General features: G+C 46.0%; 1 long non-coding RNA gene across 1 annotated transcript in view; it reads right to left on the bottom strand.

Annotated features, from left to right (window-relative positions):
• The window catches only part of LOC142013602 (uncharacterized), a 34,931-nt gene extending 20,565 nt beyond the window's left edge, over positions 1-14,366 (bottom strand). The window contains exons 1-2 of the long non-coding RNA XR_012645725.1: positions 14,052-14,366; positions 107-273 (exon numbers count right to left, since the gene is read on the bottom strand). This is a non-coding gene — a long non-coding RNA (uncharacterized LOC142013602). The remainder of the gene's footprint in view (positions 1-106; positions 274-14,051) is intronic.
• Between the last annotated feature and the right edge of the window lie 642 nt (positions 14,367-15,008).

Raw genomic sequence — 15,008 nt, 5'->3', positions numbered from 1 at the left:
CCTCCAGGTACACTGCCAAGGCCAGCAGCAACACCTCCCCAGCATCAGTGCTTTCTGAAAGGTCAGGATGATCCCTGGGACAATGGCAGCTCTCGCTGGTGCTCACCATCAGCCATGCTGCAGAAAGGGCTTTTGCCTCTGGCTCCTTCTCCTCAGCTGAGCAGCAAGGCTGGCTTTCTATGCTTCCTCTTCCTGTCCTGCTCCTCTGCTTCTGGCAGGCAAGGCATGGCCCTCCTGCCTCCATGTGTTGTACTGAAGAGTACCACATGGCATCTTTTCGGGGGAAAGAAAACGCCACATTTATTTGTAACACACATATAGCAATCAAGAGTTACCATATGCATGATATATCACACACACACACACACACACACACACACACACTCCTGTCTTGATGCTGTTACCAACAGTTAATCCCCCCCACCACGCTGGCCAGGTGAGTTAGACGTGGGAGGGATGGAGCCAGGCTTCTGTTGATCTGAATCGGTGCTCCAGTGCTGACAAGACAAAACCTGGGTCTCTGTGCAAGATGCCTTCCATTTATAGTGTCCCCCTCTCTCTCTCTCTCTCACACAGGTTGAGATGAGTTAGCCATGTCATGCATATGCATGATCTGGAAGATCAAGCTTATGAATATGCATTTAGACATCTGTGGCACCTTCTGGGTGGTGCTTCCAAAAGCAGGCACTTGCTGGTGACTCCCAAGGCATCCATATGTCCAGTCTTCTTTAAATGGGCCCACTTCACAGGTCCTGTTCTTCTCATTGGTGTTGGATCTAGCTTCTATCCCTTCTCCAACCCTTGCAATACCTGGAGGTGCCCGTCTTCCACATCTTACCTATTCACACCTCATTCACTCAACAGGGCAATCAATTAAGCAATCCAAAAAGAAAGGGTACAAAGAGGTTTTTCCTTTCTCTCACCTACTTCTAGAAGCTATTCTACAAAATATAAAAGATTTCTATGTAAAAAAACTGATACCAAGGTTTTACATTCTATATGAAAAGATAAAATTCCCATGTGAACAGACACTACAAAGTGTCTACATTCTAAGTGAAAAGGGTACTAAATTTCTACATAACAGGGCTTAATACAATGACACATAAAATGACTTGATACAATATTTAAAATCCCCAATGAGAAAAAAAAGAGTTAAAACAAAGCTGTAACTACACATGCCTCAGGCAGCTTGGAGCATCTTCCCAGCATCTACAGCTGAGGGGGTGGAAGTGGGGGGGGGGGGGGGTCACAACTCCTTGCCACAGTAGCACTTTGGGTCATAGACAGGTGGGGCCTCGTTGCTGTTGGCAACGTACAGGCAAATAATAAAGGACATTATTCAACAAGAATAATAAAAGAAGAGACCCAAGTTGCAAAATACCTTCCTCTTATAGGTGCATATGTGCAAAAAAAACTTTAACTCCCCCTACCCACCCACCTTCCGCAACATTCTGCTTCAGGTATTCAGCACTAAAATTTAATATCTTACATACAGGAGCAAGTATTTAAGGGGGTCTCAGTCTATTCCAGAGAAGAGAAATGCTATTTTTACATATTCAGTTAGTCTCACTCAGTAGCATTACTAGGGTTATGTTATTACTATTAAGCCAAATACATTCGTTATAAACCAATATATTCCCTTGTCTACCTGTCATACCAGTCAGTTCATACAGTTCTTCCAAAAGATGAGGCTTCCAATGAACACTGGCCTAACTCAGCCTTCCTGATTAAATGTAGATTGCCGAGTTCCCTGCACTGGGTGTATAGCCTGTAAGTGGATAGGGAATTTCTGGATACTGTGGCAGAGTCAGTCTTGTTCCTGCGCCCCAGGTCCTCTGTTTAGTCCCCTGGCCCCACCATATGAAGCACATTACCCTTGTTGGGGTAGGGGGAAGTCTGAGGGGGGCAGGGGGAGGAAACCCTCTTACCACCCACTTGCTCCAGGATCTGGAGCAGGGACCCTGTACAGCCACTATCCTTGAGGGCTGACTCACTTCACCCTGACCCCTGCAGCTCCACTCCCCAGGCCATTTCTCCCTGGTATCCCCTTCCTCAAGTGGTAGTCATGGCAGCAAGTCCCCTCCTTACTTTGGCTCGTTCAGCTGACCAGTTCCTCCAAGTCTCCAGTGGGGCTCCAGGCCCCCCCTTGGTTGGGGCAGCATAGCCCCCTGGGTTACTGAGGCTCCTCTTCTCTCTCATGGCCCCAGATGTTTCTCTCAGTCTCCTTCCTTGTCCTCACTCATCTCCCAAACTCTCCTTCACCACCCTCTCCTTGCCCTGCATGGAGAAGAGCTTATAGCGGTAGCCCTGAGTAGGATCAGCTGGCCCTAATTGATTTAGGGCCGCCTGCTCCTCAGCTGTTCCTACTTTGGTTGCCAGCTCTGTTTTTACTCCTGTCTCCCCTCTCCTGGCCCCACCATGCCACAATACACGTGTGCTTTCTTTAAACTAATAACCATTTAGTGTCATTTTCAAGTCCACTCACAAATCCACACAACCAAAGTTTTCCCTCTCCTGACTGCGGTCTTTCCTGCACTGGCAGGCCACTCCCAGGCCTGTCCTGGCTGGAGTCTCAGAAAACTCTGCTAAAGCTACTCACCCCAGGCGGTCTCTAATGCCTATCCCCCAGCTTCTCTTTACAGGGCCATCATCCTGACTTCTGCCAGGTGAGGCGAGCCACTCTGCTATAGACCCAAATTAAAGGAACCAACCAAACACGTAAATACTGTCCCTTTTCATTCCTTGCGATGTGTCCCCTGCACAATACAGGCAGCGGCCACTTTCCAAAGCTCTCGCAACACTAGCAAGTCGGCTGCAAAAGGTACGGGAGCTTACAACTGAACACGTTCTATCCAAGGAGATTAAAGTGCTGTGCCAAAGTATAGAACTGGAAACAGGGAGAGTGGGAGATACATCACTTCCCTCCCTGCGCTTTTCCTAAAAAGAAATCACTCATTTATGTTCTGTAAATGCCCCCACTTTAAATATTTTCATTTGGTCTTTGCCCATGAAAGCTTATGCTCCAAAACACCGGTTAGTCTACAAGGTGCTCCAGGACTTCTTGTTGTTTTTGAAGATTCAGACTAACCTGGCTACCTCTCTGATACTTTCCAAAAACTAAGAATATTTTTCTCCCTGTGGCTATAACACCCACCACATCGCTAGGATGGATATAACCAGTTGAACATTTATCATGCCAAGGACAAACCGCTCATCTTGAACAGATGCAACATAATATTCTTAATGGACACAGCAAAAGAGGCGTGTGCGTGTAGCAAGCAGCTCTTATACAAACTGTGCCTATCAACATTAAGAGCAGCGCACATCAGAGAGAAATGTGGCAGGCTAGCATGAAGCCGCACCTGTCATGGAGCTGTTATCTCTGCTCCCTATCATTAATTCACCAGTGTAGCTTTTGGCTTGACTAGATGGTAATTTGATCTCTTGTTATTTGTAATGCTTGTTCTTCTCTGTTTTCCCAGGGAATGAAAGAGCAGACCTGCTGAATGAAGGCCATAAAAGCAGGCTGTCTCCTAGTAAACAGTAACGGAGAGGTGGCCATGTCTGTCTGTATTCTAACAAAACAAAACAGCAGTCCTGTAGCACTCTACAGCGTAACAAAATGATTTATTAAGTGATGAGCTTTCATGAGACAGACCCACTTCTTCAGATCTATACAATTTCCAGGCTAGACTCACTTATATAGCTGTTTCTATTTAAATTTTTTTAGACCTCTGCTATATAACTGAGTCTGGACTGGAAATTCTATAAGATCTGAAGAAGTGGGTCTGTCCCACAAAAGCTAATCGCCTAATAAATCAGTCTGTAGAGTGCTACAGGATGGCTGTTTTGTTTTCCTAGTAAACAGGTGTCTGTGCTGGGTGACAACTTGGAAACAAAACATTCCCTTACATGTATGATCAAATATATGAGTAAAACATCAGTTTTTGCAATCCCTCAAAGAAACCTAATGTTGGACAGGTTCTGATTTACAGTGAGTTAATTTGGCATACACTCTGGGATTTTTTCCTCTTTTACAGTATTACTATGGTATGGATCCTCTGCCCTCCCCTCCCTGCCTTCAGTGCCCTGTCGGATCTTTTTATTTGCTAAGAGCAAACTTGGCTAATTCTGCTCTAAGTTACATAGGTGTCCCTCTTTGGCCCATTAAGCACGTGACTGGCAAAGGGCAGAATGTGAGAGTAAGACTGGGCTGTGAACTTACTTATGTCTTTGGAACAACGTATCTGTTGGTTTTAGACCACGCAATGCTAAGAAGAGACTCCCACTGATTTTCAATGGGATTTGAAAATCAGGCCATGACTTCTGAAAATGGAACAGTGTTGAATATAATCACGGCCATGATTTTACTTTCTTACATGTAAATAAAATATGTTCTACGTTTTGTTAAACACACTTTTAACATAGAACTGCAGTCCCCACTAAAGAGAGAAAGTCCACCTTTTATTGACGTAGCATTTACACCTCACTTGGTACGTCTCATATGGACCAGATGAATACTTAGAAGGGGGAACTCCCAGGAAAACCGAGGGGCTGTAAAGGAAATGGCGTATTACACACTTCCTGCCCAAACAGCATGGACTCCATTTTCCTACACCATTTTAGGAGATTCTGTGGGATTAGAAATTCTTGTCTTTCAAATCAGAGATAACACCGAGATCCTGAGTTAATGGAGTTATCCCACAGAAATTTGCATGAACACAATGGTGTTAGCCTTGAGGTCCTAGCAAAATTCCAAACTGATGGATTACATTCTACCTCCCTGCATTCCACTGGCACTTCAATTAGCCACGATATTCTTCTGTTCCAAGCAATTATGCAGCATTGCTGTACTCTGTTAAACAGCTGCTGAGTTTCACACCAAAGGTGGTTACAGTTGAGTAGAATTCAAAGTGATTCCTCTGTTGAATTTGTATATCAGCAAATTGTAAAGCAAGTTGGGATCCTATAGGACAAAAACCCCCAGAAGTTCTGTACAAGTACTCAAAATACATATACGTAATGCACACATAGTGACTTGTACCTATGAAACATTCATGGGTTTATATGGGTAGATCTTCCCCTCCCCATTTCTGATAAGAGAGGGAGAGTTGGGGAATTTAAAAGTGATGCATCATACCTTGACCATCTGAGTTCTGAAGAGGAGGGCTGTGTTATATCCCACTATGATCTAATAAACCTAAAATAATTTCAGCCCTAGCATCACAAAGCCTTCCCTTTTCTGTGGCCTTGCACACTATATCTTTTGCCCTAGTGTTCTCGGTATTATAATTAACACCTGTCATCTGTGGCCAAGTCCAAGCAGTCCTTGGCATTTGGACCTTACAGCTGCTAAAGGATAGTTCCTTGTATGGCATCTTGGCTCTTCACGATGCTAGCTTCATTGTTAACTAGGGAATAAACCTGAAGCTATTTAAGATAATACTGACCCAAAACTGTCCTGCTCCTGTCTGTGAACATCCACCTACCATCAGACATACTTTTCAATTTAATCCCGTCCCCATGAATGTTAGTTATGTCTCCACTTATGGGAGCCGGATAAGATTGATGTTGGGGAGGTAAGTGGTAGCTTTTTTTTATTCATTAAATTGTGTAAAATGCTATTTTAGTTTATTGACAAGGGTGGCCAGAGTGTGGAATAGTTGCAATTTAACTGAGTGTAGTAGATCCCAATTAAATAAAAACTACATTGGAGCATAAGAATGACCATACTCAGTCAGACCAAAGGTCCATCTAGCAGTGGCCAATGCTAGGTGTCCTAGAAGGAATGAACAAAACAAGTAATTGTCAAGTGAGGTCCCCATTTTCCAGCTTCTGACACCATCCCTGCCCACCCTGGCTAATAGCCATTGATAAACCTATTCATGAATTTATCTAGTTTTGGCCTTCACAACATCCTCTGTCAAGGAGTTCCACAAGCTGAATGTGCATTGTGAAGAAGGCTTTTTTTTTTTTTTTTGTTTAAACCTGCCACCTATTAATTTCGTTTGATGACTCCTAAATCATGTGTTCTGGGAAGGCGTAAATAACTCTTCTTTATTTACTTTCTCCACACCAGTCATGATTTAATAGACCTCTATTATACCCTCCCTTAGTTTTCTATTCTTCAAGCTAAACAGCAGAAATGTAGCACTTTAAAGACTAACAAACTGATTTATTCAGTGATGATCAGAAGAAGTGGGTCTGTCCCATGAAAGATCATCACCGAATACATAATTTCATTAATCTTTAAAGTGCTACATTTCTGCTGCTTTGTTTTGTTGGAGTACAGACTAACACAGCTACCTCTCCGTTCTGTTCTGGTCTGGCTATGGTCTGGAGAAGTGGGTCTGTCCCATGAAAGCTCACCTAATAAATTATTTTGTTAGTCTTCAAAGTGCTACTTGATTGCTTTTTTGTTTTGATAGCTACCTCTCTGTTACTATTCTTTTTCAAGCCGGAAAGTTCCAGTCTTATTAATCTCTCCTCATATGGCAGCCGTTCCATACCCCTGAACCTTTTCCAATTCCAGTCTATTTTTTTTTTGAGATAAGGTGACCGCATCTGTAATGTAGTATTCAAGATGGGGGCATACCATGGATTTATACAGAGGTAATATATCTTGTCTTGTCATCCCTTTCCTAATAATTCCCAGCATTCTCTTTGCTTTTTTGACCAACACTGCACATTGAGCGGATGGTTTCAAAAACCATTAAGAACTGACTCCATGTTGACTATTCCTGATCACTTTCCCCTCTTCCATGCTTCAAAATGGATTCCTTGATTTTTTTGGGGACTGACTGGTCTATAGTTCCCTGGATTGTCCTCCTTTCCTTTTTTAAAGATTGACTGTCTATTTGCACTTTTCCTGTCATCAGGGACCTCTCCCAATCTCCACGAGTTTTCAAAGACAATGTGAAAGACATTGCAGTGATACTTGCTAATTCCCTCCATACCCTTGGATGCATTAAGTCTGGACCCATGGATTTGTGTATGTCTAGCTTTTCTAAATAGCTCTTACTCTGCTTTTCCCCACTGTGGGCTGCCCACCTCCTTCTCATATTATGTTGCCTTATGCAGTAGTCTGGGAGGTGACTGTATTTGTGAAGACAGAGGCAAAAGAAACATTGAGTATTTGAGCTTTTCTCCCATCATCTGTAACTAGGTTACCACCCTCCTTCAGTAATGGCCCCACACCCTCCCGTTCACCCTTTGCTAACATGCCTGTAGAAACCTTTCTCGTTACCTTTCACTTTTCTTGCTAGCTGCAATTCTAATTGTGCTTTCACCATCCTGATTACTCCCCTGCAGTCTCAAGCAATATATTTACACCTCTCCATCATCGGTCCAAATTTCCATTTCATATAAGTTTGTTTTTCGTGTTTAAGCTCCCTGATAAGCCAAGCTTGTTGCCTACCATATTTCCTTTTCTTACTGAGCATCAGGATGGCTTGTTCCTGTGCCTTCAATAAGGCTTCTTTGAAATACCACCAGTTCTCCTGCATGCCTTTCCCCTTCATATTAGCTTCCCAGGGGATCCCACCCAGCAGCTCTCTGAGGGAGTTAAAATCTGCTTTTTCTGAAGTCTAGGGTGTGTATTTTGCTGATCTCCTTTCTTCCTTTTGTCAGGATTCTGAAATCTAACATCTCATGATCACTGCTGCCCTGGTTGCAACCCAGATCTTCTACTAGTTCCTCCCAGTTTATTAGCAGCAGGTCAAGAATAAGGATGTCAAGATCAAGGTCAAGCAGAAGCCCAGGGATGTCATTGCTTTTGAGATTGCAGGCCTACTAGTGCTCAGAGAGAGAAACAGTCCATCGGGAGAGAGAAACAGTCCATCGGTTATCAGGAGTCATTGTTTGTGCAGTGATACGGCCCTACACTGGAGAAAAGCCAGACTCCTCAGGCTGACCTTGCAACTTTCATGTCCTGAGGTGGACCTTCAACATGTGACTTATTTTCTACGTGGCAGGTGTCAGATTATTTCTTTTTAAAGAAGCTGATTAAAATAGGCCCTCCCCCCCATAGAACATTATACACTACTTTACACTAAATTTGCAAGGGACAGACTTAGTGACGGTAATTTTATTTTCATAAGCAATACTGAATGATAATGAAGAAGGTAGCTTTTTGCAGTCTGTGGAAGTATAACATTATATAAGTATAATGTTCTATAAGGGGACATGCTGGATACATTGTATATGAGAGGGCATGCCAAAACATGTTACAAAGTATCTGAGGGAGCACACGTAAGGACAGTTAGCTTTTGAATGGAGAAGCAATTAAGATGGAGCCAGCGCATCTAAGAAGTAGGCATCAGAATGGAAGGTGTGAAGGGCAATTAGTTAAGTTAACCGGAAGCTGTTAAAAGGAGATTGTTAAGGGTGGCAGGTAATTGAAGATACGTGACTGGTCTCAGGGATCTCGAAGGGTGGTGACTAAACTCTTTTTCTTCTTTTGTCTGTAACTTGTCTGTAACTTGTTCTCCAAAAAACTGTATAAATTAAGAGACACAAGCCCCACTCGGGGGGCTCACTTCTAAATGTATTAGCAGAGCGGCTTTGCTAATAAAACAGAGTGGTCTGACAAATTGTGAGTCTGAGTCTAACTTTGACAATTTGGAGGTCCCACTGAGATGGCAAGCGGCTTCGCTGAGGCTGTGTGATCCCTGACTGCCTTGCAGGACGATCGTGGCAGCCGGCGCCTGGACGCTTAGTCCAAGCGATCCTCCACAAGACAGAAAGGTACACAGCAGCAGCGCAGTCTACGCCATCGAACTTGTTGGTTCCCACTCTGTTCGGGTAGGGGTCTTTGGATCCAGCTTCTGGAATCAGACGTCTCAGGTAATTATTATTTTTGTGCTTTAACCGGTTTGAGGACTGTCTTGTCTTTGTGTCTATCCGTCTTCCCTGTGGTGTGTGTGTGTGAATCTGGGAGCCATCTCTGTCCGGAGACTGGCTGACCAAGGGGTCCCCATCCCCACGGTCTGAATAAGTGGAATCTGCACAGCTGCAGCCGCACCACACCTTGGGTATAACCCCTGGTGTGAAAGCAAGGGCAGTTGAGGCAGTAGCCTGTGGGCTCCTTTCTGTGTGTTGCACCGGGTACCGCTCTGCCGAGCCCGAATTTCCTTCTTGTGTGAGTGCTGTGTGAAGTCCTCTTAAAATGGGTAATTGAAAGTCTAAGATAGAACAGTTCCCTAAGGGAACTCCGGCTCATTTTATGTATTTCAGAAAGGGACCGGACTCTTGTAGGTTTCTTGAAAAATGGTCCAAATTAGCTCTAGAGAACCCCAAATTACAGTGGCCACTGTTAGGTTCTTGGGACAAGGATCGAGTGGACGCTTTAAAAAGCAAACTCGTCCTCCCAGAAACCAAATTGGAGACGGGAGAAGTAGACTGCTTCATGCAGTGGTGGGAAGAGGCAAATCGTAGATGGACTGAGTCAAAACTCACCTCTCTTAAAAATTCTAGCGAAAAACTAAAAGTTCAGTTGGATGCAGTCTCTCCCACCACTAGTCCGAGCACTCCCCTTTGCCCAGTCCTGTGCAATGATCCGGATCAAACCCGACCCCCACCATACTCCTGCCCAAATAAGAAATCAGAAAAAGAAAAATCTTCAGTGACTACAGATAATGAAAGTGAAGAAGATACCCTCATTGGCCTCGCAGCTCTGCAAAATATTATGAAAAAGAAATCCAAAGCAGACTGCAAAGATTCTCTTGACATCTCTTCTTGGAAAAGAGAACTTGATGGGAGGTTAATGAGAGACTCTGATCAAACTGTTGTGGCACCCTTACGAGTCCTTAAGATGGGAGAAAGTGAGTCCATATGGGATTATAAGCTCTGGACTCGTACGGAACTTTTATCTATAGTTAAAGGTTTTCCCAAACCACAGGAAAACTCTATCAAATTTGCTGAGGAGTTTCTGTTAATCTGTGAAACCTATGAACCCTCTGAGACAGATCTCCTCCAACTGTGTAAATTGTTAGCTCCTGCCAGTTATTATGAAAAATGGTTGGCTCCGCAGACTGGCCAGCTGAGGCACGCCACTCAACCATAAAAAGTACTGGCCCAGATTCGGCGTACAGAGACCGGTGTATGGCTCTTTGGAAGCGCCTGCATCAAGCCATTCTCAAAGTGTGGTCTCCTAAAACAAACTGGACAGCAATACGTTGCTGTAAGCAAGGGCAAGGAGAAAGCCCAGGCGACTATAGGTCCCGGCTAACTGATATTTTCCTACAACATTCAGGAATACAAGAGCCCGATGTAAATGGGCAGGGGGCCTTGGCACATGCATTTGTTGATGGTCTTCTCCCTGCCACAGGCAGCATGTTAAAATGAATAAGTGTGGGATGGGAGCCTGAAACCATGGACAAATTGCTGGCAGTAGCAGAGCATTGCCACCGCACTTTAAAAGGAAAGGAGGAACAGTCCTCCCAAAAGCTAATGGCTCTGCAGATACAGCATTATTCAGGGCTAAGCAGACCACACCGGGGACAGGGACGGGGTCGCGGAAGGGGGCTGGATTAACTGGGGTTTGTAACTACAGTAAACAGCCTGGACACTGGAAAAGAGAGTGTCCAAGACGACCTAATAATCGTATGGGAAATCAAGTGAACCCCCCGCTGGTTCCTCCAGCTGATCCCCAACCCTATTTTTCACCCCAACAATGACGGGATGCTGGGGAACCTCAGAAAGTTTTAGCTCCCTTATTACCTCTGTCCCCTACTGGAGAATGTGTCCTGACTGTAAATGATCTCTCTCTCCCTTTCCTTGTTGATACTGGAGCTTCTCTTTCTACAATCCGCACCACTGACTTGCCTGTGGTTCCCCGATCTGGAAAATCTGTGTCTGCTGTTGGCATTACAGGGATCCCTACCACTTTTCTTCTCTCAAAACCCTTGTCTATTCAGGTCGGTCCCCTCTCTGAGGAACACGCATTCCTCCTCTCTGATTCCACCCCTGCAAACCTTCTGGGACGGGACTTGCTATGCAAACTTGGCTGTTCTATTTACTGCTCCCCAGATGGTGTCTATCTGCAAATCCCTCAGTCTTCCTTATGTGATTCTGTAGCCTCCCTGCTGTCTGAAACTTCCCTCTCCACTCCGGTCCCTTGCTGTCCCTTAACTCCATCCCTAGAGCACCTAATCTCTCAGGTTCCTTCCTCCCTATGGCCATCTCACCCATCTGAAGTGGGCTGATTAAATACTGACCCAGTTCGGATTACTGTAGACAATTCCAAACCTCTGCCTCGCCTGTCTCAGTATCCTTTGAATCCTGAGGCAGAGGCTGGGATTGCTCCAGTTATATCCGCATTAAAAGAACGAGGAATTATTGTCCCTTGTTCCAGCCCCTGAAACACCCCTATCCTCCCAGTTCAAAAGGCTGATGGCAAATCGTGGCGATTTGTTCAAGACCTTCGAGCTATTAACCGTATTGTCATACCTTCTTTTCCAGTGGTCCCTAACCCCGCTACAATACTAGCGTCTATTCCTCCAAATGCAACCCACTTTACTGTTGTAGATTTGTGCTCCGCTCTCTTCTCTGTCTCAGTTCACTCTGAATCCCAGTATCTCTTTGCCTTCTCCTACAAGGGTCAGCAATATACATGGACTACCCTTCCCCAGGGGTATACAGAGAGTCCATCCTATTTTTTCTCAAGCCCTAGCCAGGGATCTCGCTGATCTGGTTTTCCCATCAGGATCCACACTGATCCAATATGTGGACGACTTACTCCTGTGCTTCCCCTCTCTATCTGCCTCAGAAACTGATTCACTAACACTTCTCACAGCTTTAGCGAACAAGGGTCATAAGGCTTCTCGCACAAAATTGCAGCTCTGCCAAACCTCTGTCACATACCTAGGCTTCCTTCTCTCCCAGGGCTCCCGTACACTCTCTCCAGCCCGGGTACAAGCCATCCTTAGCTTTCCCCAGCCTTGCTCTCCACGCCAGGTCAGAAAATTCTTAGGCATGACAGGGTTCTGTAGGCAACGGATTCCCCAATATGCTTCTCTGGCTAAACCACTCCAAGAACTCACTCGATCCTCTGTACCTAACCCCATGCCATGGCCACGTGAAGCAAATGCTGCTTTCATCTCCCTTAAGCAGAATTTAGCCTCTGCCCCTGCCTTAGGGTTACCTAACTATGACAAGCCTTTTACCCTTTTCTGTCACGAACAATCTGCTTGTGCCCTTGGGGTTCTTACTCAGGAGCACGGTGACAGAAATCGCCCGCTGGCTTATTTCTCTGCAACCTTGGACCCTGTAGCCCAGGGTTTACCCCCTTGCCTACGCGCTGTAGCTGCTGCAGCGCGCCTGGTCGAGATGTCTGAGTCCCTTGTCCTCCGCTCTCCTCTCACTCTCACGGTTCCCCATTCTGTGGAAACTCTCCTTCTGCAACGCAACACCGCTCACCTCTCCTCTGCTCGCCTCACTAGGTATGAACTTTTGCTGCTTTCAGCCTCACGTATCACTATTAAGCGCTGCTCCCGGTTAAACCCTGCTACCCTCCTTCCTTTACCTAGTGATGGTGAACCCCATGACTGCCTTGCAACTGTCTCTGCTATCACTGTCCTGCGCCCCGACCTTTCAGATGTACCTCTTCCTAACTCTGACTTGGTATTATTCACTGATGGGTCCTGTTATAGAAATGACCAAGGCCACCTTCTTGCAGGGTACGCTGTGGTCTCTCTCTCTGAAACCATAGAAGCTGCGCCTTTACCCTCTGTGACCTCTGCCCAGGTGGCTGAACTGATCGCCCTAACCCGTGCCTGCTTTCTAGCCGAGGGGCTCTCTGCCACTATTTTTACTGATTCTCGGTATGCCTTTGGGGTTATGCACGACTTTGGCACCCTCTGGCAGGCTCGAGGTTTTCTTACCTCTACTGGTACCCCTATCAAGAATGGCCCCTACATTGCCTCCCTCCTGTATGCAGTTTTACTACCGTTTGCCTTGGCAATTGTTAAGTGTACTGGCCACTCAGCGGCAGACACCGAGGTGGCAAAAGGTGATGCACTTGCTGCTGCTGCTGCAAAACATGCCGCCACTATAAAACCTTCACCAGAAGCGTTTCTTGGTCCCCTCTCTGTCTCTGTAATGCCACCATCTCTGTCTCATCTCGCTCAGCTCCAGGATTCTGCCCCAGAAACAGAGAAAGACTCCTGGAGTGCTTTGGGTTGCTCTTTGCATTCTGATTCCCTTTGGCGATCGCCCACCGGTACCTTTGTAGCCCCCCTCTCACTCTACCCGTCTCTAGCCGCCCTGCTACATGGTGTTTCGCATGTCGGCAAGGAGGGGATGGTCTCTGCTATGAGTAAGGAGGGGTGGTGGGCTCCCCATTTCAGCTCCTTTGCAACCCGCCACTGTGCCGCTTGTGTTACTTGTCAAAGCCACAATGTAGGCAAATCTGTAAAAGTAACACAAGGGTTCCGAGGTTTGCCTCAAGCACCTTTCCTGCACTGGCAACTTGATTCTGTACAAATGCCAAAGTGTCAGAAATATGAATTCATTTTAGTTATAATATGTCTATTTTCGGGTTGGATTGAAGCCCTTCCCTGTCACAAAGCTGATTCATTGTCTGTTGCAAAATGTCTGTTAAACCACATTATCCCTACCAAGGGAATTCCTGCCACTTTGTCTAGTGACCGGGGAACACATTTTACTGGAAAAATTGTTCAACATCTAAACCAGGTATTACATGTCACCCACCTGTTGCACTGCCCCTACCATCCACAGAGTGCAGGGGCAGTTGAAAGGCGAAATGGTGTGCTTAAAAATAAGCTGGCAAAAATCTGTAATTCCACAGGGTTAAACTGGCCAGCTGCTTTACCACTGGCCCTTATGGAAATTCGGTCATCCCCATCCCAGAGACACAAATTGAGTCCATTTGAAATCATCATGGGACGCCCTATGCGAACAATGGCTACTATTACCGCAGTCCCAGACCTAAACCTAACTCACAGCATGTTCCTCCAGTACTGCAAAGGGTTAATGCAAGCTGTGAGCTCCTTCCATTCGCAGGTGCGAGCAGCTTGGCCGACGGAACCCACCTCTGCTGCCTGTCACGCTCTTGAGCCTGGTAATTGGGTCTACCTGCGGCACCACCTTCGGAAGCACGCCTTGGAACCCCGGTGGAAGGGTCCATACCAGGTACTGCTCACCACCCAGACATCAGTGAAATTATCCGGCATCGCTGCATGGATCCACGCCTCACAGTGTAAGCCAGCGCCACCTCCAGGGGACCAAGCACCTCTGCAAGACGACGCAGAACCAGCTTCAACGCCAGAAGACAAAGAGGAACAGCCTGCAATACCTTACAATCTGCGCTCTCGTAAGGGTTGCCAGAAGCAGAGGGTAAGCAGACAGCAGGACCCAACAAACAAGAAGCAGTAGTGAGCCTAGCGCCTGCTGCCTGGTGGACGTAAAACCGTGACTGCGGTTCCCTCAAAATGGGTTGTCAGAACCAGAAAGGGTCCTGCTTCCAACATGTGTCCTTTGAGAAGCTTAATCCTCAGCTACTGTGTCCTGAGGGTCTGGGGAATCCAGAGTGACAGTGACAATTCTTTCATCCAACAACAGGTGCAGATAGCCCAGATCCTGAATATTTCTAGTTGCTGGGTCTGCAGCCACATCCCAGCTCACTCACAAGCTAGTATCCCCACCATGGCAATCCCTTTGAATTCCTCAGAGCTTGCTGGAGAACCCTATCCACTTAAAAGGACATGGAAGGAAAATGACACTTGGGGGCTGGGAAAAACATATGTTCCTAAACTTACAAGTGTGGTGAAAGGAAAGGGCCACTGGTGCTGGGTGTGTAATGGGACAGGGCTGAATCTAGGGAGGAGCAGCTGTCTCCAATACATCGTGTCCCATGGTGTATGGGACTATTCAAACAAGGTTGGAGAATGGCGAACTGGGTGTGGAAAGATAAACTTCCTCTCAACCTGGGATCAAACCAGAGATTCAATCTCTTGCTCCCCCTACAGCCTCCCTGAGAAAAACAGCAC

The sequence above is a fragment of the Carettochelys insculpta genome, chromosome 5, assembly GCF_033958435.1.
Source record: "Carettochelys insculpta isolate YL-2023 chromosome 5, ASM3395843v1, whole genome shotgun sequence".
Lineage (NCBI taxonomy): Eukaryota > Metazoa > Chordata > Testudines > Carettochelyidae > Carettochelys > Carettochelys insculpta.
Note: the sequence above shows the minus strand (reverse complement) of the source record. Positions and strands in the feature narration are given on the sequence as shown.